The following is a 24,045-nucleotide window of genomic DNA, read 5'->3' on the forward strand; positions in this document are numbered from 1 at the left end:
ACTTGCCCAAAGTTATACACCTAATGTTTGAGTTGAGATCATATTGTAACTCTAGACTTCCTGACTCTGGATCCAGCTCTCTAGCCACTATGCCACCTAACTGTCTAGTCATTTCCAACTGCACTGAGACTTATAGTCTTAGAGAGTTACCTATTACATAGGAGGAATTAGAACCATAAGTTGTTGGGTCATAGCTGTATTCTCTTCATAGGATCACAGATTGAGAGTAGAAGGGACCTCATAAACCATCTAGTCCAACCTAATTTTTTAGATGAGGGGACCAAAGCCCAGAGAAGGTAAATGACTTGCCCCAATTCATACAGGTAACAAGTATCAGAGGTGGGATTTCACTATTAAATTCCTGAATAAATAATTAAATGAAGGAATCACCTTCATAGCCTAGAGTGCCTTATTTAAGATATCACCATTGGTGGCAAATCTTTGTCCTTTGACCCAATGGCCAAAAGTCATTCAGAACCAAATTTAATGAGCACAGTGAGTGAACAAACAAGGTAATATCATTTTGGGCTATCTGTTTCACAAGAATTGTTGTTGTGGTTTGGTCATGTCTGACTTTTTGTGACCCCATGGACCATATCATGAAAATACTGTCCATGGGGTTTTCTTAACAAAGATACTGGAGTAGTTTGTCATTTCCTTCTCCCAGGGATTAACACAAACAGGGATTAAGTGACATGCCCAGGGTCATAAAGCTAGCAAGTGTCTGAGGATAGATTTGAATTTAGATTTTCCTTACCCCAGGTTCAGTGTTCTTTCCACTGAGCCACCTAGCTGCCTCCTACCAAAGAGTAACAAAAATGAAATAATTTAATGTTTTTGGCATAGCTTGTAAACTAACTCTAAAAGCAGTTCTACTAAGCACACTTCAAGAAATATTTTAAGCAACAGCAACATTATTAAAATGTGTAATACCTCTGTAGATGATGATTTAGGACAATGCTAATTTAGGTAAATATTTATTAAAAGAAAATAAGTTTCGGGGCAGCTAGGTGGCGCAGTGGATAGAGCACCAGCCCTGGAGTCAGGAGTACCTGAGTTCAAATCCGGCCTCAGACACTTAACATTTACCAGCTGTGTGACCCTGGGCAAGTCACTTAACCCCAATTGCCTCACTAAAAAAACCCAAACAAACAAAAAAGAAAATAAGTTTCATTACCTTAAAGTCACATCACATTTTTTACTTGCAACAGACTTGATGAACGATTTCATGAAGATTCAATTTGACCATAGCTGTGTGACCCTGGGCAAGTCACTTAACCCCAATTGCCTCACCCTCCCCCCCCCCAAAAAAAGATTCAATGTGACCATATGAAAGTGTGGCATCTCCTTTGAAAGAATGAATCAAACTGATCCCAAGAGTTAAGCCACCTTTAAAAACCAACGCTTCTTTAACTGTTAGATTTTTCTTCAAGTTATAGAAATAGGCTGTCTTTCTATCTCATATTTCTAAGATCTTGAATTTTGTTGTCAATGGGCAGGAAAGTGCTGACTTATAAAAAAATAATGTAATATTGATTTTAAAGCAATATTTTTGTTTTTTCAACAATTTTTTCCAATATATTTCTCAAGTACTATTTTTCCAATGGAAGAAAATCTGTAAGAATGGAGAAGCTACCTGGTGAGTAGATGGGAAGTCACCTTTGCCTCTTAGAATCCTTAGCTTCAAGGTTGAATCTTGAAGCCACTTTCAACTCGAACTTTTCCTAGTCCTGAATTGATCATCATAACAATAGCTAGCATTTATGTATCACTTTAAAGTATGCTAGCCCATTTGATCCTCACCACAACCCCTGGGAGATAGGTCTTATTATTATTCCTATTTTACAGATAAAGAAAACAAGACTGAGAGAGGTTAAGTGATTTAGCCAGCATCACCTGTAAAGGCCTATGGCACAATTTGACCTCAGGACTTCAAGACCATCACTCTATCTACTGTGTATCTAACTCCCCTTTAGTGTTTTCTTCCTCCTCAAACTTATTTGTTTACATGTCCTAAAGCCAAGTAGAAAGTAAGACACTGGAGGGTTACTATGTACCAGTGCTAGGTGATAAGGATAACAAGACAAAAATGAAATAATTGTTGCTCTCAAGGAGTTTACATTACATCGAGGCCAAACAACATGAATGTAGCTACATACAAATCATGTACAAAGTAATTTTCAGAGGGAAGAACACTAGCAATTGAGTAACCAGGATGTGATTATGGTTGTGTGTGACATTTGAACAGCTAGTTAAAACCAGGAATTCCATATGCCCAAAGGGCGATAAAGCTGTGCATACCCTTTGACCCAGCAATACCACTTTTGGGTCTTTTTCCCAAAGAGATCATGGAAGGGGGAAAGGGACCCATGTGTACAAAAATATTTATAGCTGCTCTTTACGTGGTGGCAAAGGATTGGAAGTTGAGGGGGTGCCCATCAATTGGGGAATGACTGGACAAGTTGTGGTATATGAATACAATGGAATACTATTGTGCTATAAGAAATGATGAGCAGGAGGAGTTCAGAGAAACCTGGAGGGTCTTCCGTGGGCTGATGATGAGTGAGATGAGCAGAACCAGAAGAACATTGTACACAGTAGCATCAACATTGAGTGTTGATCTACTGTGATGGACTATATTCTTCTCACCAATGCAATGGCACAGAAGAGTTCCAGGGAACTCGTGATGGAAGAGGATCTCCAAATCCAGGAAAAAAAAAAAAGAACTGCGGAGTATAGATGCTAAATGAACCATACTATTTCTTTTGTTTTTGATGCTGTTGTTTTTTTTTCTATTTAGAGGTTATCCATCATTGCTCTGATTTTTTTCTCTTATAACATGACTAATGCAGAAATAGGATTAATGTTATTATGTGTGTGTGTGTGTGTATATATATATATATATAAAACCTATATCAGATTACCTGCTGTCTAGGAGAGGGGGGAGGGAGGGGAGGGAGGGAGAAAAATCTGAAATTGCAAAGCTTGTATAAACAAAGGTTGAGAACTATCTTTACATGTAATGGAAAAAAATAAAATACTTTATTAATAAAAAAAAAAACCCAGGAATTCCAAAATGCAAAGGGGAGGGGTACTGCATTTTAGGCATGGAGGATAGATTGCAAAAGGCACCTAGTTAGAGATGGACTGTCATGTACAGTGAATAGAGAATAAGCTATTTTCAGTAAACTGCAGAATGCTTGGAGGGGGAGTAATGTGCAATAATCCTAAAATGATAGGCCTTGGCCAGAATGTGGAAAGGGTTAAATACTAAATGGACATTTTTCTAGAAGTACTCAGGAGCCACTGGGGACTTCCTGAGCAAGCGAGAGACATGATCAAAATGGTATTTTAGAAATATCAGTTTGGCAGGTGTGAAGGATGGTTTGAAGTTTTGTTGCTTGGTTGTTTCAGTTATCTCTGACTCTGTGATCTTATTTGGGGTTTTCTTAGCAAAGATACTAGGGTGGTTTGCCATTTCCTTCTCTAGCTCATTTTGCTCTTGAGGAACTGAGGCAAACAGAGTTAAGTGACTTGCCCAGGTCACACAGCAGATAAGGGTCTGAGGCTGGATTTGAACACATGAAAATGAGTCTTCCTGACTCTAGGCCCAGCACTCTATCTGCTGCTTTACCTGGATGAAATTAAAAAATAAAAGTGTTTTATATCAGTCAATCCAGTGATAGAATGGAGATAATTAGAAAGTAATTATCTGTTATGAAAATCATGATTTATTTTGCACACTAGATACCTTTGTTGGCATTTTATATTGCATTAACTAACTGAACTAAGGGTGAAAATAAAGCTCAATTCTAATCCTCATACTGGCCTAAGATATAGTTCTTACTTTTTAAAATTGATTTATTTCAATGTACTGAGCTCACAGGAAGTTTTTGTGTTTGCATGTGCATGTGTGCTTTACTAGACCACAGAGAGAGTTTCTTGTACTCATGGCTTTATAGTATCTGTTGGTGATGGTGGCTTAGTGTGCCCCTTTCTTTCTGCTGAGAGATTCCCACTCAACATCGATTCAGTGGGAAGATACATCAGGTGTTGACATATAACCCATAGTGTTGGCATTAGGAATGTGGCTCAAGACCCACTAGAAATCATTAGAAATCACTATAATCTGTTCACTTGCTGGGATGTCAGAAATCACAGTCATTCCTCTGATATTAAACAAGCAATTTGCCCCCAAAGTGTTAATTCCTTAATCCCTTGGTCCATCCTATTGTAGGAAGCATCAAAGGATAGGGATACCCTGGACATACTTGGACATATTTCAGGATGAATAATCATCACTTCCCTTCCTTGAATACACCATGAGAAAACCCAGCCCCAAAAGCTGTTCCTGGATACACACTGACTGACAAAGAGCGTTCTTGTTGCATTGCAGCCAAAAGTGCTGTGAGAAAGGGCAAGGAGCCTTGATGCACTATTTTCAGGAGGTCCACCAAGAGAAGGAGCTTTCTCATGGCTGGTGGTTTAAAAGGGCCTTTGAAAGGTCAAGTCTATAGCTAAATCAATTACATGTCTATATGGGAAAAATGTTGGCTTATCAAATTTTCCAATGTGCACATAAATGGGTGATCTACATTCCACACCACTTTCTCTTATTTTCATTTGTTAAAATCACTTTAAATTTGCCTTAAGAGCCATGGCAACTGAAAAAAAAATGTTAATTGTCAGTCAGTCGACAAACATTTATTAAATGCTGTTTGAGGTATTGTGCTACAAAGAAAGGCAAAAAATTATGTATAAGTGGATCCAGTGGCCTCCCAGTGTTAGGATGCTTTACTAAGATAGACTAAATATAATAGATTACAACAAGAGGGAGACAGATTTATGGCAAAATAACCAACTATTTAAGATTAAGCAATGGCTACTTCATTTATCTGCACTTTTTGATAAATAAAGATGCCACTAGATCTTTCTTTCTTGCCATTTATGTCCTTTGAACTTTAGCAGCTGCACACAGCTACAAAAAGTAATATTGTGGATCTTTCATTGTAACACACACTATTAACATTCTTACCTTTTAAAACCAAGCCTGTAATTTCATTGGTATGGGGAATTCCCAGTGAGGGAATGTCGTGTGCCCAAGCAGTTGCTTTGCAACTTATAATTTTAAAGAATTGCCTACTGAAGTGAGAAATTAAGTGACTAGCTCAAGATCACACAGCCAGTATATATCAAAAGTTGGACTTGAACTCAATTCTTCTTGTCTTTGAGGATCCCTTTCTATCCTCTGAACAATGCTCCTCTCATATAATCATATAGCTTAAATTTTTTTTGGCTATTGAAGCTTTCATTGGGATGTGAAGTTATCCATTCATGTAAACTCCAGTTTCATAATTAGAGTGGAATGTGGTATTATCAAATAAACAGTTTGAGCTGAAAGAAATAGTTGATTTGTTCATATCATGGATCATAAAATCTTAGATATGGAAGGAATCTTTAGAAGTTACCTATACCCAAAAGTATGCATTCTATCTATAACATCCCTATCAAGCAATTACCCAATTTGCACTTGATGATTGTTAGAAAGTCATCACCTTACCAAGGCAGACCATTGCATTTATGGGCAGTTATGGATGTTAGAAAGTTTTTCTTTTTGTTGAATAGAAATTTGCTAACTTGTAATTTCTACCCACAAGTGTAATCTCTCTTCTACATGAAATCTTTGAAATATTTGAAGACTATCATGCCCATCAATCCTATCTTTTTCACAGTCTCAAAACAAACCCCAGTTCTTTTGACCAGTCCTCATCTGGAATGTTTTCAAGTCCCCAAACGTTCTTAGACAATCTCCCCTTGAGGGCCTCTTGATTTTTCAATATTCCCCTAAAATATTGCACTCCAAACAATACAAAGTTCAGAAAGTCTGGCTGTGACTGTCTCATCATGAAATGGAGGTGACACTGGGTTAGTCTGGTCATCTCCTGGTCAACCTTACCAGTAGACTTGCTCCCTAGACCACAATTTACAGCCTGCAGGTTTTAACTCTTCAGTCTCTAGAACTAATGCCCTGGGACCTTTGCTTTCCTGATTGGTAATAGTTTCACCTGGCCTACTCTTTCAGGCAAACACACCAGCCAATCTTCCTTCCACTTCCCATCCATTTACTCAACAACCTCACCAGCAAACTTGCTTCTAGGTTTGTATCTTCCCCATCCTTTCTAGTATCTAAGCTTGATTTAGGCCAGTCTGGTACTTCAACTAATAGATTGGAATGAGGGAAGACACTGGTTGAACATCTGACAGTTAACAAAAGAAGGTTCATTAGGGCAAGCAAGGAAAAGATATTTGGAGAAGTGAAAGAATATTTACAAAGGATATAGCATTAATTCATCAGAAGGCAGCTTCCTTGTGTTAGTATTAGTAATGCTGATCTGCCAGAAATTAGAGGGAGGAGCATACTTTAGCTTTTTGGTACCCAGACCACCAGGAAGCCATGGGTATGTTAAAACCTTTTAATTCTCTGAACCAATTAATCTCAAAGATGGTTTCAATACCTTTTAGGAAAAAAGTAGCCTCCATCTGCATGATTGAATCTTAATATATTTTTCCTACCATACCCCTGTTCTCCAGTTTTGAAACCATGATCAAATCAGTTCTGTCATTCTTTTTTACAAGGGTATGTTAATCTATTTCCCTGTGGCCCACACTCACCACACTCTTTCACGTTCTGGATATGTGTGCCTCCCTGGCCATCACTCCAATATGTATAGGAAAAAACAAAAGGACATGAAGAATGTTCTGAGTATGACAAGAAATTGATTGGACAAGCCATAGATTTCATCCATCATGATGCATATATATATCTCAAGCACACATCTTTTAATGACCCTGTGATTCTCTCTCTCTAAAAAAAGTCCATTATTTAAAACCAATATTCTTCCAGTGATGTCCTTCCTATAACTTTAAATCATAGAACAATACCTCAATCTCAGGGGAAAAAATGATTTTGAGGATCACCCAAAGGACAGTAGAAAATTGCATGTATGACTGTGCTGCAATATTACAAATAAAGATTAAAAAGGAGACTTTTTATGTTTCTTTGTATCCTCAACACTTAGAACAGTACCTGGAACATGATAGGTGCTTAAAAAAAGCTTGTGACTGAGAAATTGTGTAAAGGAAGTTGTTGTTGTTGCTATTATGTGTCCTTCATTCTCAAAGAGGACCAATGATATCAGGAAGGTGATGTCATCACTGGAAGTGAATTGGATTTAAGTGAGGCAGGGCTATGCAGTCACCAGCCTCACTTTTCCCTCTGGAGTCATCTGGGTCCGGTGGCAAGATATACATCAAGACTACTAGAGATGGCCCCCATAAAGGAAGTTATGAGGGAAATTAACAACCAGAAAAAGGATGGACTTATAATGTAGTAAAAGCAGGGAATAGCCAACATGTTCTGTTGACAACCATGCAATGTCTACAGAAGAAGATGAATGTCCATAGACTCTCTGGCAGATTTATGAGAAGATGTGTATAAGAGGACACAGGATGGGCAGTCATGCATCAATTTCAATCTGAATATTTAAGAGTAACCCTGGCAACATAATTACAGAACCGTTGGACTACTGGAATATAATGACACAGTTTAAAAAAAAACACCAACATTGCCTAGTCACTAATAAAAATATTCAAAATAATTGGGTAAAAGGCTGGGGCATTCCACTAGACTTTTTCTATGTTGATGTCTATTCGTTGATCATTGATCTTTGGATATAGTCAATCAATTATTTTTGAAACCACTTAACTCTGTCATTAGGTAGTTTCATACTTCATCTTGGTTTCATTGTGTATATATCATTTCATTGTGTATATATCAGTTTGACACTATTTCTAAACATGTTGACAGTAACACATCCACCAGCATAACATATCTCTTCCCTTTCTCCATATTTCTTCCCAGAAATTTATACTTCTTGTGAATCAGGACTCTGACCAAATGGTCCTGTGTAATCTTACCTTCCCAGGATGCCAGCTTCCCTCTCCGAAAATCAGAATTCATACCAGAATTCATACCAGTTTGCCTATTCTAAAGATAGTCCAGAAGGAGGGTCCCAGTGACTGAGTGCAGGCTCATAGAGCTTTGAGGCTATGAAAGAAAATTTCATATTTGACATGAGATATTACCACAGAATTACCTTTCATTTATTGGGTGTTGGCAGGGGTGGATAGATTTCACTGGTGCAAGGAATTCCTTGTATGGAAATTCCCTTCCCTAATTGAATTAAATAACTTTTAATTTATAATATTAAAATAGGAATTTTTAAACTGGTATCTACACAAGACTAATTACTGGGGGTTTGTGGACTTGGATGGGAAAATTTTTCATATTTATTTTAGTGAATATCTAAATGAAGTTTCCTATTTCCTTTAGTTATGAACTTTTAAAAACCACTTTCATTTGAGAATGGGTTTATGAGCTTTGCCAGATTGCCACAAAAACGGTTAAGAACCCCTGAATCAGAGAGCGACCTAAGCAATTTGTCCATGTTTGCACAGCTAGCATGTTAGCAGAAGCAGTAATTGAACCCTATCTTCTCAACTGCAAAGCAGGTCTTTTATTCACTACTCCACAAGGTCCCTTGGTACTTCATACATTAGCTTGCCATTTGAATTGTCCAAAAGAAAGAAATCGCCTTGGATATTTTTTTCTTACCTTTGATCTTAGCTTAATGACCAAAAAACATCAGCAAAACACCAGGTTTGGAAATACTAATGATTTTCAAGATGGATGAGATGGGGTTGCTAATCCATAAAATGCCGACAAACGGAGAAAGGTTTTTTTTTTCAAAATAGATGGAAAAATGGGGCTTTTACCGGGAAACTCATCCTTTTGTTCTTTTTATTTACTCCTAGAATAGATCCATTTCCCGATCTGGGATATTCCTGGTGCTGTTTCTTTCTTTTACTCTCAGCAGCAGAAAAGACCTGGCAGCTCTGCCTGCATCACCCTCCTAAGAAATAAAGCAACACAGCCCTGAACTGGTGGTTTCTACGGCAACAGGTAATCTAGCTGGAGACCTGGCAGCTTCCCAGCTGCTTGCGCCCAGAGTCAGAACATGCGGTTGCTCAGGGATGACTTCAGAGGGGAGGGAAGATCTGTCAGTGCTGAGACTGAGGAAATGGTGTCAAACAAATAAACTGCTCCCCTGCCCTTAGGTCAGCTCTTTGTGTGGTGCTACCGCTCCAGCAGTTCAGGCTTCTGTTCTTTTTGGTCAGAGAATGAAGGAAGGTCAGCACCAGGGCAGGTGAGGAAAGAGGAGGCACGAGAGGGCGTGGCTAAAAAGGAGAACCCCCCCCCCCAACATATGGAAGCACCTTTCTATCCCCATGCCCCTGCATTAAATGATTTCCTTCTCTGGGGCGAAAGACAGGTCACAGAGGATGAGGGATAAATTATCAGCTCAGGAAAGAGAAGATGTTTATAGCTTCTGCAACTTTTACCAAAATAGATCAAAGCAAGGTTGTTTTTTCCACCTTCTGTGGTGCATGACCTTCTTTGGCCCTGTGCATAACTTACTCATTTTTCCAGAAATAGGACAGTCTGGAGGGGCATTTTGTTGTGGTGTGTAGTGTGTGCTGGAGGTGGAAGGAGAGAAACTCGTGTTTAGGAATAGATAGCCAATCCCATCAACTGGGGAATTGTATTATGGGAAGGCAAATATGAGACATTTGAAGAACTATGGAAAGATGTGTGAATGGAGAGAAATATCCACAGAAAGAGCTCATTCCTAGGAGTGGATTTGAGCAGCTGAATCCCTCTGTTGAAATATTTTGTTGCTTCCTTGTCTGGTGTGATTTCCCTCTGGAATGATGAAATTAAAAAAAAACAGTGCAAAGAGGGAGGAAAGGAATGATGAGCAAGCAGTGTCATTAGATTGCAAAGAAAAATAATTAGACATGGATGGTACCTTTTTAAGACAATTTGTCCAGTGACCCCAAGTATCTTAATTTTCAGGTTTCTTAAGGAGAGAAGCATTATAGTCATAGTGTCTATCACATCTGCTTCCTTATACCTTTATATACCCTATCTTCCTGCCTCATAATTCAATGATATTATTCTAGCAACTTTAAAGAGTCAATGCTGGTTTTCTGTGCCTACTGGAGGTTATATCTACCCTCTAGTTTATGACTCCACAATAAATTGATGTGGCATAATTTCTGGGTTTGTTTGTAGCCTGGTGTTTCCATGCCCACAGAGTTCACACAGAGTTCACTAACATTTTCCTAGTGCTTTAAAGTTGTCAATGCATCTTCTATATATTATTTCTTTCTTTGTTATTTTTTTGGTAGGGCAACGAGGGTTAAGTGACTTGCCCAGGGTCACACAGCTAGTAAGTGTTAAGTGTCTGAGGCCGGATTTGAACTCAGGTCCTCCTGAATCCAGGGCTGGTGCTTTAACCACTGCACCACCTAGCTGCCCCCTATATATTATTTCAATGAGGCTCACAACAACTCTGTGAGGTGGGTGCTATCATGCCCATTTTACATCCAAGGAAACTGAAGCTTTGAGAGTTGATATGACTTTCCTCTAGTCACCTAACTAGTGGTATCAGTGGTTCAGAAGCCAGGGGGTTCTGATTCAAAGTCCAATACTCTAGTCACTGTGCCAAGACAAATACCTGTCCTAAGGGAGACCCATCCAAGCCACCAGGATATTGGAACTGCCCTCTGGATATCCACCCAGGGCTTCCACTGTGGGGATCCATGCATAATTAGACTGTTCTAATGATCCTGACCTCTTCCACCCTGGCTTTTCACTTAATATGTAAAGGTACCAGATCTGTGGCCCATTACTCAAGGTCTTGCTAAGAAGCCATAGTGTGATAATGAAATAATTAGATAAAGTGATCACTGCTAAGTGAGATCCCTTCCCAAATAGATCACCCAGTCACCCAGATTGAAACCTAGGAGTCATACTGGACTTTTCAATATAGATCATTATACCACAGTACTTCTCCATCCAGTCAATTGCCTTATCTTCTTTATGCTTCCATTTTCCCTACTCATACCACTACCACCACTACCACCACTTCCACCTGAATTCATGCCTTACCATCTCTCCCTTAAACTATTATAATAGCCTCTGAAATGATTTCCCTATCCAGTCTTTTCTCTCTCCAATCTATCTTCCACTAAGCTGCCAAATTGACATTCTTTTTTTATGGGTTATACATGTATGATTATGTAAAACATTACCATATTTGTCATTTTGTATAAGAAAACTTGATTAAAAGAAAAAAAAGTGAAAGAAAGTGAAAAAATAGCATGCTTCAGTCTGTTCCATCAACATCAGTTCTTCCTTTGGAGGTGGATAGTATGTTTCATCAGTGGTCCTCTGGGATTGTCTTGGATCATTATATTGCTGAGAATAGTTGTCATTCACAGTTCTTCATCAAACAATATTGCTGTCTCTGTGTACAATGTTCTCTTGGTTTTGCTCACTTCACAATACATCATTTCATACATGTCTTTCCAGGGCTTTCTGAAGTCATCCTGCTTGTCATTTCTTATAGCACAATAATATTCCATCACCATCATATACCACAGTTTGTTTAGCCATTCCCCAATTGATGAGAATTCCTTTGATTTCCACAAATTGACATTCTTAAAGCACAGATCTAACTATGCCACTTCCCTGCCCAAGAAGTTTCAGTGGATCTTTATTGCATCTAGGACCCTCTGTTTGGCATATAAAGCCCTTGACAACCTGGCACCAATGCAAATGTATGATTCAATTTAATTGAATGCAATTCAATTTAATTCAACAAGTAGTTTCAAGTGCCAGATACCTAGGCCTCAGTATGCAAAGACAAAAATAAGAGTCCTTGTAGTTGTATGGGTGGAGGTGAGGCCTAAAACCTACAGGAATGAGTAAAGGCCTAATATGTGAGCTAACACTTGAATTAAGCCTAAGAATCTAAGAGAATGAGGTGAGAAAGAGTATTCTAGGAGTAGGGAAGAGCCATTGCAAAGACAAGGAGACAGAGCAATGTACAGGCACTGGCAAGTAGGCCAGATGATCTGGAATACAGAGTATATGGTAATATTTAATCACTCTGTAAAGATAAATTGGTGCCAGGTTGTAAGGTAGCATGCTAAGGAGACTTACAGAAGTCCTCTCCAACAGTCCCATAGATAAATTTTTTCACTTTAGTAGACAAGGACATTTATCTATTCAGGTGGTGTTTTGATATAGTTCAAATAATGCTATAAGTAGAATTTGCCCTTTTGGGGCATGGGGTAGGTGGAAGAGTTCTGCACCTGTGATTTCATAGGTAGAGGGACCTTCCAGTTTACAAACACCCTGAACTCATGAAGATGTACCACAACTTAAAATATTAAAGCGTCATCTTGTGTAGTGAGTGGTTAAGTAACTTGCCCAGAGTCACATAGACAATGTTTGTTAGAAGCAGAATTTAAACCCCCAATATTTCCCTCTGCCTCTTCATGGTCAAATCTCTCAAAAATAAGTATATATTAATCACCTACTACGGACCAGGTACTGTGCTAGGCACTAGGGATACCAGTACAGAAAAATAAAGTCCCTGCCCTCAAGGAGCTTACAATCTAATGGGGGAGGACAATACACAAAAAGAAACTGAAAAGCAGGGGAAGAAGGAAGATACCTTCAGTTAGGGGTTTAGTGAAGAAGTCCAAAGGAATGTAGCAGGTTGGGGAATGAAGACTGGCTGGCCTAGGCACCCTCCTTAAGTGGAGATTTGGGGAGGAGCTCTCCACTCTACCCTCCATAAGAGGAGTCCCATGGGCAGAAGGCACTTATGATGTGTAAGCTCCAAGGCTAATGTGAGCTTGAAGGACAATGAAGTTCCAGGGGGCATGATGGAGAAATTCAAAGGAGTACAGTTGGGTGAGAACTAGAGGTTGAGCACCACCTGCTCTGACTATACTCATTTCCATATTGGGTCATATTTCTATCTATTTGGATAGTAACTTATTCACCAGCCTTGCCACATCCCATTTACACAGCTTATCTTAACTTGGATATTCTAGAACAGGGTTTCTTTTAATCAATTATGTGTCATGGACCCCTTTGGCAGGCTGGTAAAATCTATGGACCATTTCTCAAAATCACATTTTCAAATAATTAAAGAAAATCCTAAATTTCAGTTAAAGGTTATGGAAAATAAAGATGTAACTTTTTTTTCCTCATCCAAGTTCACAGGCTCTCTTAAAGCTATCCTCAACTCCAGGTCAAGAACCCCTGGTTTAATTATTTGTTATGTTTTTTCTTCAAGCTTTACAGTATTAATGAAATGCTTACTTTTTCATTAATCCTGGATTGTGCCTGCATTGGGTGTCCTTTGAACTTCCACTAATAGTCACCATGCTTTATGGGTCATTCACTTTGGGTAAAGTCTTTTATTAGACAATACAATGGGACCTTGCTTTTGTCATTTTACCTGATTATTTCATGACATTTAAAACCTAAATAGAATGTGGTATAAGACATTAAACGAAGACTACCTGTCCTTAGAGCAAATGTACAGGCTAAAAGTATTTATACTGTGACAAGAGGCAGAGAGACTGATTATGAGTCTCTTACAACTCTCTAGTCATGAGGGAATGAGATCCTGAACCACTGTGGTGGCAGTGGAAATGGAAAGTAAGGGACAAATGGGAGAGGCATCATAAAGGAAGAATCAAAGAATTTGGATCCGTGTTATTAAGATAACAGAAATGATAATTCAGTATATTGATTCTTATGGTTTGGGAAAATGAATGATTGTGAGTTTCTGTGGGCGGAAGGGGACAGATCAACTTTGGTCATCTCATTTAAAGGCTATTTCCTAGCACCATAGATTTATGTTTATTTTAAAAAATCATCTCTTGTATTTGTACTTTAGCACAATATATGCATATTATGTATGTATGTATAATTTTGCAAAACTGAATATTTTAAATTTATGATTGGTATTGAGAATTGTTTTATAAAATGCAAAGGCACAAAAATATTTAAGACTAAAAACCAACAAAAAATAGGACTTAAATTTAAAGAACAAGGAAAATGCATTAAAAAATGGCTCTAAAGTTTTGAGTTCTGGGTGACTAAGAGAATTACAATATCATTAACACCTATAAGGCAATTATGAGAATGGTGAAATTGGGGGAGAAGAGGAGAAGGGAAGATTGATTTTAGTTCTAGACAGGTTAAACTTAAAATGAGGGGGAAATTAAATGGAAACATTCTGCAAGTAGGAGTCAGGAAGACGGGTTCAAATCCTACCTCTGAAAAATATATGTGATATTAGGAAAATCACTTATATTGTTCCTCATTTATAGGGGCAATAATAGTATCTGCCTCATAAAATTGTCATGAGAATCAAATGAGATAATGTATGTAAAGTGCTTTGTATTTAAAATCCTATATAAGCGATAGCTGTTATTATTAGATCACATAAGAATTTCAAATTTTATTAGGGACTTTGGATTATAAAAACATAAATAAAGCTCATTACATAACTGATTGGGTTTTAAAATCACATCAGGTACATTACCAGCTTTCTAACAGCTAGGTGGTATAGTAGGTATAGTGTTAGACCTGGACTCAGGAACACCTGAATTCCAAAATTAACCTCAGATACTTTTAGCTATGTGACCCTAGACAAGTCACTTAACCTCTATCTGCCTCAATTTCCTAATCTGTAAAATAAGACAACTAATAGTACCTACCTCCCAGGGTTATTATAAGAATAAAATGAAATAATATCTATAAAGTATTCTGTACATTTTAAAGGATTATGCTAGCTATTATGATTGTTAAATCATTTACCTGAGAAGTTAAGGATTAGGGATAGGAGGTGATTCTTCCCTACACATTCTATTTGTTAGTGGGCCAATGATTTTTGACATATGATAAATGGAATACCAAGCTCTCAGAGATCATTTCAATTTTCTCTGGCAGCTAGAAGGAAGAGAGAAAGTCCTACAAAGTTAGGTTTTTGTCCTTTCCATCCTGGGACCTCACAGAGCAGCTTTCACTTTAATCTAATGCTCCATTTGCCTTCTGGCTCCTACTGACTGAGCCTGAGACAGCACTTACTACTTCCCAGTCATCATCATAAATATAAAAGTCTCTATGTACAGAGAAGGATTGTCAGTCATGCCACCAATGTTCTTCCAGCAGGTGCTCAGAGAAGTTCAATTGCAATGCAAGGCCCAAGCTGGGGTCCTTTCTTTGTTGGGAAGCTGAGGCTGTTTGCATCTGGGCTGGGTCAGCTGAGGAAGTGAGCATCAGGCCAAGCTGGGTTGAGCTGGGCTGGGCTGAGCACAGACTTGAGGCCTATCAGGGAGAGGGGAAAAGGACGGAGTGCGTAGGTGGCCAGCTCAGCTGCTTGCCTGCCTCTCAGGAAGAACAATTGAACTGTCACCCAGTGAGTGATAGGGCAGAAAGAGTTGAAAAGGGAGGCACATGTCTGTCCGTTCTTCCCACCAGACTCATTGCTCTTTGCCTCCCACGTCTGGCTGGCAAAGGGCCAGCAATGAAGGCCATGGTAGGTTCTTTACAAAGCTTATCCAGCCGAGGCGAAACAACAAAAGGATAGGAAAGGATAACACTGAATTATATTCCTCACAAGAGTTGTCTCAAGGGATAGGAATTAGTTTGCACAGTTGTGTTCCCCTAGTCTCAGGCACCTCAGACCTTAGGTCCACTGCTTCTTACTGAAGGTACATAGGATACAGTGAGGATTGAGATATAGTCCAAGCTGATAACCTGGCACTCTGGTCTAGATTCTCTCATTAACAACAAGGTATTTCATTCTACTCCAATGCTGGATTTTTCTCTAAAGTTTTTCATGATCTCAGGGAAACTACATTTTTTCATGACTCAACCCCCCTTGCCAATACACAAATCATCTCTGTGAAAGAAACCAGTAACAAAATCTCATCACTGACTCTTAAGAACTGGGGAAAATCATTTAATGTTAAGATTGGAACAGACTTTGGACATCAATTTGTCAAACTTCCATATTTTACAGATGGGGAAATTGGAACTCTGAGAAGTGACTTGCCCAAGGTCATATCCAGAGAGCAAGTTGAAAAGTGGGGTATTTGAAAGCAATTTTTCTTACTCTAAGCTCAATGCAGATTCTAATATACCATGCTTATTCTCTATAAATTATATTTTAACAGAAACAGAACATTTTCAACTAGAGATGCAATTTATTTTTTTTTAAGTTTATATAGTAACTCAGTTAAGTAAAGGCTAATGAATGGAGGTTGCCCCCCCCCCATGAATAAATAAGACTCAAATATAATATACAGCACAATTAGCATATACACAATTAAGTAATACAGTCCTTATAAATAACTCATCTTTTCACAAAGGTGCCCAGTGTAATCTTGTTCACACTACTAATTTATTTAGCAGTCTCTAAAATAAAATTTAATCTAACCTAGTCCATTTTTAAAAAATAACCTGTGATTTTATAGATGCAGGTAGTTTCCCGGCAAGTCCTTCTACCAATACATATCAGCATCATCTTGCACACTAAACTTTTAGAGGATTATCTGGGGCCCTCTGGGCTAAGTGACTTGCTATGGGTCACACAGTCAATACATGTCAAAGATAGGACTCGAACCCAGATCATCCTGTGTCTAAACTCAGTTTAACTTCTATTCCAGGATGCTTTTCAGTCAAAAATTGTGTCACAGAGTCTATATAATGAAATGCTTTTCATACTTTATCAGTATTAGTTGGCAGAGTTGTATTCCCCTAGTCTCTAGAACCTCAGATCTTGGGCCTACTGCTTCTTACAGAAGGTACAGAGTACATCTTTTTTTTTTTTAATTTATAATTTTTTTTTTGTGGGACAATGAGGGTTAAGTGGCTTGCCCAGAGTCACACAGCTAGTAAGTGTCAAGTGTCTGAGGCCAATTTTGAACTCAAGTCCTCCTGAATCCAGGGCTGGTGCTTTATCCATTGCACCACATAGCTGCCCCTCAGAGTACATCTTTCATGATTGTAAGGATACCGCAGTGTGAAATGATTTGGCTTTACTATGTTAACAACAGCCTTACTATATTCACTGTATTACCATAGGAAGGGTTGTAAACAGAGAAATTCAAGTACTTACCAGAGATCCCCAAAGTCAGAGAAAGAATGAGAGAGGATGTTTAGAATGGACCTCCTCAGGTAGCTGGACTTCTAGCTCAGTGCTCCCTCCATCTCTTCAGACCATACAACTCAATACATGTCTTAACACCTTGGTTAGATTTTTTGAGCAACTTGAACATAGGGACCCTGTCATATGCTTCTTGGTACATGCAAGACACCATGTTAGGCATCAGGTATTTAATAAGGTAGTGTGGAATATATAGTGTGGAAAGAGCATTGAATTTGGAATTAGGAAAGACTTGAGTTTGAAAATAGCTTGATATTTTCTAGCTTTGTGACTAAAGTAAAGTAAGCTATTTAACCTCTCTGACACTAGTTTACTCAGGAAAGAAAAAATGAAGAAAAGTTTACAGAAGCAAATGGAAAAATCTAATCATTTGGTTGGAGAGGTGAGTGAAAGGGAATGAAAAATAGTTAAAGGGGAGGAAGAATCCCAGAATTTTAGATGTAGAAAGTGTCTTAGTGATCGTCTATTTCATCCCTTCCATATTTTAGACAAGAAAACCGAGAGCCAGAGAAATGCAATGACTTTAGTTAATGACAAAACAGGCTAGAATTGTTCTGACTTGCTGGCCACATTTTTTAAAATGTCACACTGTCTCCCAGGAAAGCAGAAATTGAATACAGAAATATAGCAGACTCTTAGCATCCCAGGATTATTTTGATAGGTTTCTTTGGATCAGGAGGTCCCTAGAGTATTGTACTGTACTATAAAAAGGGTGAGGAAGGAGGTAGGGAACACATGTGTATTTACAAACACACATATGTATGCATATATTTTTTCCTCCTTTTCCCTTTTTGATTTTTCTCTGTTCCTTTCAGGGCAGGGATTAGATGGAAATAACTGGAGAAGCATTATTGGATTTAAGTGGATTTGAGGAATAAAATTGAACTTGGAAAAATTGAGGTTTAGAGTCTTCCAAACTGGTTCTGATATCTTAACTCAGGTATCAGTAACCCAGAGCAATATTTTTTTTTTAATGATATAGGGATTTTTGTTGTTGCACCATCATTTCAGTCATGCCGGATTCTTCATGACTCTATTTTGGGGCTTTTTTGGCAAAGATACTCGAGTATTTTGCCATTTCCTTCCCTAGATCATTTTACATATGGGGAAACTGAGACAAATAGGGTTAAATGACTTGCACAGGGTAACACAGCTACTAAGTGTTGGAGGCTAGATTTGAACCCAGGAAGATGAGTCTTCCTGACTCCAGGCCTGGCACTCTATCCACTGTAGTCATGGGCAAAAATTAAAATGCGAACAAAATTATCTTTCTTAAACTGAACACTTCCCTTTCTGAATTCCTTTCCAACCTTCCCTCTTACTTTCTTTTCTCCTAGTGAATAGGTGAATAAATGAATGAATGAATGAAAAATAATTTTTGAGAGATTATTAGGTACTAAAACACTAAGTACCCTCAAACTTTTCTCTGGCCAAGTTCTGAGACTCCACCCAGGTCTGTCCACCCACTCTAAAGAAATGTCCTTTCCTTTTTCCTCTTAGAATCAAAACTCACATTTTTGGAGGGAAAGTTTGATAATTAAATTAGTTCATACTAAGCTGTGAATAAGACCCCAAAAAACTGAAAAAAAAAACCCAAAGGAATCTCTGGGTGGTAGAAAGTGAGGAAGAAATAGTTTTGAACTGGAAGAATTTCTGTTCCAAGTTGGAGTGAGAGAAGGATGTCTACTACCTAGTCTTCAGGCTGAACAGACTTTGTAGCCACACACCAGTGACTTCCCCTTCCCCCACTTTTCTAACAGCTCTGCACCCCCACACAGTTCAGTCAAACAAAGAGTCATTGCTTGAATAGAGAGCGTGGGTTGGCACTGAAAACCAAGAACTTTCAAAACCACTAATCACAAATTGAATGTGGAGGGGCTCCTATAGTGGGAAGAAGGAAGAAGATGTGGGAGGGGAAGGAGATAATGAAAAACAGCAATTCTGATTCTTCACTGCAAAAGAAGCAATAATACTGTAAAAATTTTGCTGCAGGCTGAGATTAAATGGTCCAAAGTAAGTCAAGATTAGTATAAAGGAATGAGGATGAAGAATTATACCAGAAACAGGATTACAGGAGGGCAGAGATGAGAGACAAGAGGACATTGGCTAAAGTGATGAAATAGGCAAAAAAAAATAAACTAATCAACATGACAGTAAAATAAAATAAAATAAAATAAAGCTAGGCAAGGAAGTGGAGTGGTCATGTAGAGAGAGTAAGAGATGGACGTCCTGCATTTTCTGATGACATACATGCAATGAAAAGAGATCTAGAAGAACCTTCCACTCTCCTTTGCCCTCAACCTTTGCTGGGTAAAGATCCTGTGGCAGATTTATGGGTGGCCATGGGAAGTTTTCACAGGATGAGAAAACATAACTGGATCACTATGCACTATTGGTTGAGATCCTTTAAATTATCAGAGAAGAGTTCAGAACAGGTGATATCCTTGCTGTACTGTGGCACTCTGGTCAGCCAACATCCAGAATACTGTACTTAGTTCCAGGTAGCACATTTTAGGGAAAACACTGACAAACTGAAGAGTGTCCAAAGGAGGAGGAGGAGGATGGTGAAGAGACTGTGCATTTTGGAATTGGTGAAAGGAACTTGAATCACTTTAGCCACAGTGATAGGAAATTTAAGGAGAAAGAGCATAGGGCTTTAAGACGGAATCAATAAATCAATAACATTTATTAATGTGAGAAATCATTATTAATAATCAAGATCTTGATCTTCCAAGGATCTTCCTTTCTTTCTTAGTCCTTTCTCCTCCCCAGCTCCAAGATCTAGTTAGTTCATCTGGGTCAACTCCAGCCCAAGCTTACAAAGAATCTTGGGGGGGAGATAGATCCTTTTGTCTAGATAGCTGAAAGACCGATGAAATTAAACCATACCTAGGTGGAAAACTATTTTGGGTGAGAGGTCTACATTTCTTCTGTGATGTCAAGAGTGATCTGATTCATGCATCACCAGATTTCATTTTAACATAACCCACCTCCAATCATGTCAACCAATTAGATTTGATTGCTATGTGATGGACTTCCTACGGTTGTAAGGGTATATGAACTAAAGCCTCATAGCCATGAAGGGTCTTTTAAAATTAATTATTAATTATTAAAGGGGTCTCCTTTTATTAATATCCTGCCAGTATATTAATTAAATCATTAAATAACCCAGAAACTATGTGTGTCAGATTTTTAATTGTCACAGTAAGCACTGACTATGTGCTAGGTCCTGTGTTAAGCTCTGGGCATACAAAAAGAGGCAAGATAGTCCTTGCCTTCAAAGAGTTCAAGATTGAGGAGACTAAACTTGTTCTGTGTGGCCCTAGAGGGTAGAACTAGGAATAATGGGTAGAAGTTTTAGGGTTAGGTTGTTGTTTCATATGAGAAAAAAACCTCCTTACAATTAGAACTTTCCAAAAACAGAATGGACTGCTTTAGGGGATACTGTATACCCCTTCACTAGGTCTTCTAGTAAAGGCTGGATAATGACTTGCTGGCAAGGATGTAGAGGGGGTCCCTGTTCAGATAGTGCTTGGGCTGCATAGCTTATAAGGTTCAAAGCTCTAAGGAAGATGGGTTGAGTGAGATTTTGTCTCAGGATTAGGGATGTCCTGGCGAATATTCAAAAATTAACTCATTGGAAAAAAAAACACACCATGAAATACTTTAAAATTTAAGCTGTATTATTAGCATTTTCTCCATCACTTTCTTAAGTCTAGCCAATCGACAAAACAATAAAAAGCCCTAATTTGAAGTATTTAATGATTTCCAAAGTGTAATTCATCACACTGAACACTAAAAAATCATCTCTCCAATGAACTCCTGCACACCACTGCCAGAATACTGACATTTGATAGTATTGTTAGCATTTCTAGTCTTTTTTTAGTAGCACAGAAACAATTGATTTTTGCATATATTTTAACTTTTATAGCTTTATAGAACAATAAGGCCAACAGAAGTTAAAATAAGCATGTGTATTTGCCTCCTGATAGAGGAGGGTTATTGCTGATGAGGTCATATTAAATAATAATGATTGGGGCAGTGTACAATTTTAAGAACAAAAGATGGGGAGAGTGAGAAAGAAGCTTTTCCCACTTTGAATCATGGGAGGAAGGGTCAGCAACATTAAAAAAGAAAGGAATATTTGAAAATGTTGAGAAAAGGGGCTGAAGGGTGATAAAGTGATAAGGCGAGAAGATAATAAGACCAATAGGTATTGAATGTTAAAAGCCAAAAAGACTGTAATAGTCACTCTTACAGGAAAATATGGGAATGAAGTAGAAAATAAAGTAAAATTCATATTAAGAAATATTCAAAATACAAAAATTTCAGGAGAATATAGAAATATAATGTGATTTTCTGACAGCATGATAAACTACTTGCTGGCCAGGTGGAGCAGTGGATAAAGCACCGGCCCTGGATTCAGGAGGACCTGAGTTCAAATCTGACCTCAGACACTTGACACTTACTAGCTGTGTGACCCTGGGCAGGTCACTCAACCCCCATTGCTCCCGCAAAACAAAACAAACAAACAAAACAAAACAAAACAAAAAGTAAATTGACTTCATTCTTTTTGGGAGGGGGAGATAAGGGTCCTTTAAGTGGGAAAGATATAGAGGAAAATGTCCAGGGGCTAGACATAGGCAGGAAGGAAGAATAAATCTAAGAACATTTGATAGTAGTATGATAATGTAAAGGTACTTGGGAATCAAGAATTTCAGAATTAAATGGGTTTGAATATAAGCAAAGGGTAGGAAGGAGCAGAGTGTATTGGGAAGAACCCTGGATGTGGAATCATAGGACCCACTTTTAAATCCCAACTCTGCCAGTTACTGAGTGAGTGAACATGAGTCACTTAACATCTCTGAACCTGTTCCCTCATCAGTAAAATGGAGTGGTTAAATTAGATGACCTAACAGATTCCTTCCAGCTCTAATTTGATAAATTTGTTATTCTATATGTTTGAGAAAATAAGGTGTTTCAGTACTGCTATAAAATTTGTGGTACATATGCCAGAATGAGTGGTTTAGAAAGAAGAAAGTACTTTTTTAGACTGGATGATTTAGAGATGAATAATTATAGTATTAAGGAAAATGAGAAAGGAACCTTTATCAAAGAGGAATTAAAAAAAATAAAGACCAGAGACTATGGAATAATTTTGGCTAGGAAAAGCTACCTTCACAGTTATTTTCTGTGTTGCAGGTTTGAACCATCAAGCCTAAAAGAAAGAACTATAGAATATTAGTACTTAATACAATTTAGACTTCACATTTTATAAACATTGAATCTGAGACTTAGAGAAATAAAATGACTTGCCCAAGGCTACACAGGTAATTAAGAGTAGAAATCCTTGGGAAAAGAATCTAGAGCCCCTGACTGTTAGTTCAATGCTCATTCTGCTATTATCATTAGGGAGTAGATAATAAATGAAAATGGTAAAAGAGACTTAAAAAAGAAGAGTTGCATTTTAAAAGTATTTAAGATATTTTTCTTTTTAATAATGTATTTCACTGATATATTTTGTTTTTATTTTGCCTAGATTTCTCTTTGCTCCTCTTCCAGAGAACCACCAAATATAACAAAGAATGTTTTGTTGTTGTTGTTGTTTTTGTGAGGCAATTGGGGTTAAGTGACTTGCCCAGGGTCACACAGCTAGTAAGTGTCAAGTGTTTGAGGTCACATTTGAACTCAGGTCCTTCTGAATCCAGGGCTAGTGCTCTATCCACTGTGTCACCTAGCTGCCCCACTCTTTTTGTTACAATGATGTACTCGTGTGGATTGTTTTCCTGGCTCTGCTAACTTTACTTCATCAGTTCATGCAGCTCTTTCTATGCTTCCTATATTCATCACATACATGATTTGTTATAGCACAGTAATATTCCATTACATTCATGTACCACAACGTGTTTGGCCATTCCCCGATCAATGAGCATCTATTTTATTTGCAATTCTTTGCTACTGCAATAAGTGCTGCTATTAATATCTTTGTGTGGATGGAATCTTTCTTTTTGGCAGGGACCTCCTTGGGATATATACATAGCAGTGAATCTCTAGGATAAGGGTAGAGACATTTAAGATACTTTATTTGTGTAATTCCAAATTACTTTACATCATGATTGCAGTAATTCACAGGTTTATCAACAGTGTTTTATTATGCCTATATTTACACACCTTCTCCAATGTCACTTTTGTCATCTTTGCCAATTTTCTGGCTGTGACGGGGAGTTGTTTTGATATACGTTTCCCATAATATTAGTGATCTGGAGCACTGGTTGTTAATAGTTTGCCATTTTTCTTTCGAGAAGTTGACTCATTTCCTTTGACTACTTTTCTTATGCTTATGGTTTTATTCATAAATATGTGTGTGTGTTTCAATCAGTTGTTAGTACATCTTGGTTACAAACCCTTATTGGGTATATCTGATACAAAGATTTTTTCCCCAGTCAAGTGCTTCCCTTATTCTAAATGCATTAATTTTGTTTTGCAAAATATTTTTAATTGAAATGACCTATTTTATCTTTTGTAATTGCCTCTATATTTTCTTAGGTTAATAATTCCTTCCTCTCCATAGTTGTGAAAAGTACATGACCTAGTTTTTTTTTACAGTATGATTTTTAATATTCAGGTCTTGTGTCCATTTAAAATTTATTTGAGAGTATGACATAAAAAGTTACATGAACCCCAATTTCTACCAGACTGCTTTCCAGTTTTCTTATCAAACAAGTAGTTCTTTCCTAGGTAGTTTAGGTTTTAGCTCTTCTTTTAAAGTTTGAAAGAATTATCTTTTCTATTCTTCAGGGACATGAAACTTTTTTCTTTTGTAATTCCTTATAAATCTATTTCCTTTTCTGAGGTTGGATTATTTAAGATATCTAATTTG

The sequence above is a fragment of the Dromiciops gliroides genome, chromosome 4, assembly GCF_019393635.1.
Source record: "Dromiciops gliroides isolate mDroGli1 chromosome 4, mDroGli1.pri, whole genome shotgun sequence".
NCBI classification, from domain to species: Eukaryota; Metazoa; Chordata; class Mammalia; order Microbiotheria; family Microbiotheriidae; genus Dromiciops; species Dromiciops gliroides.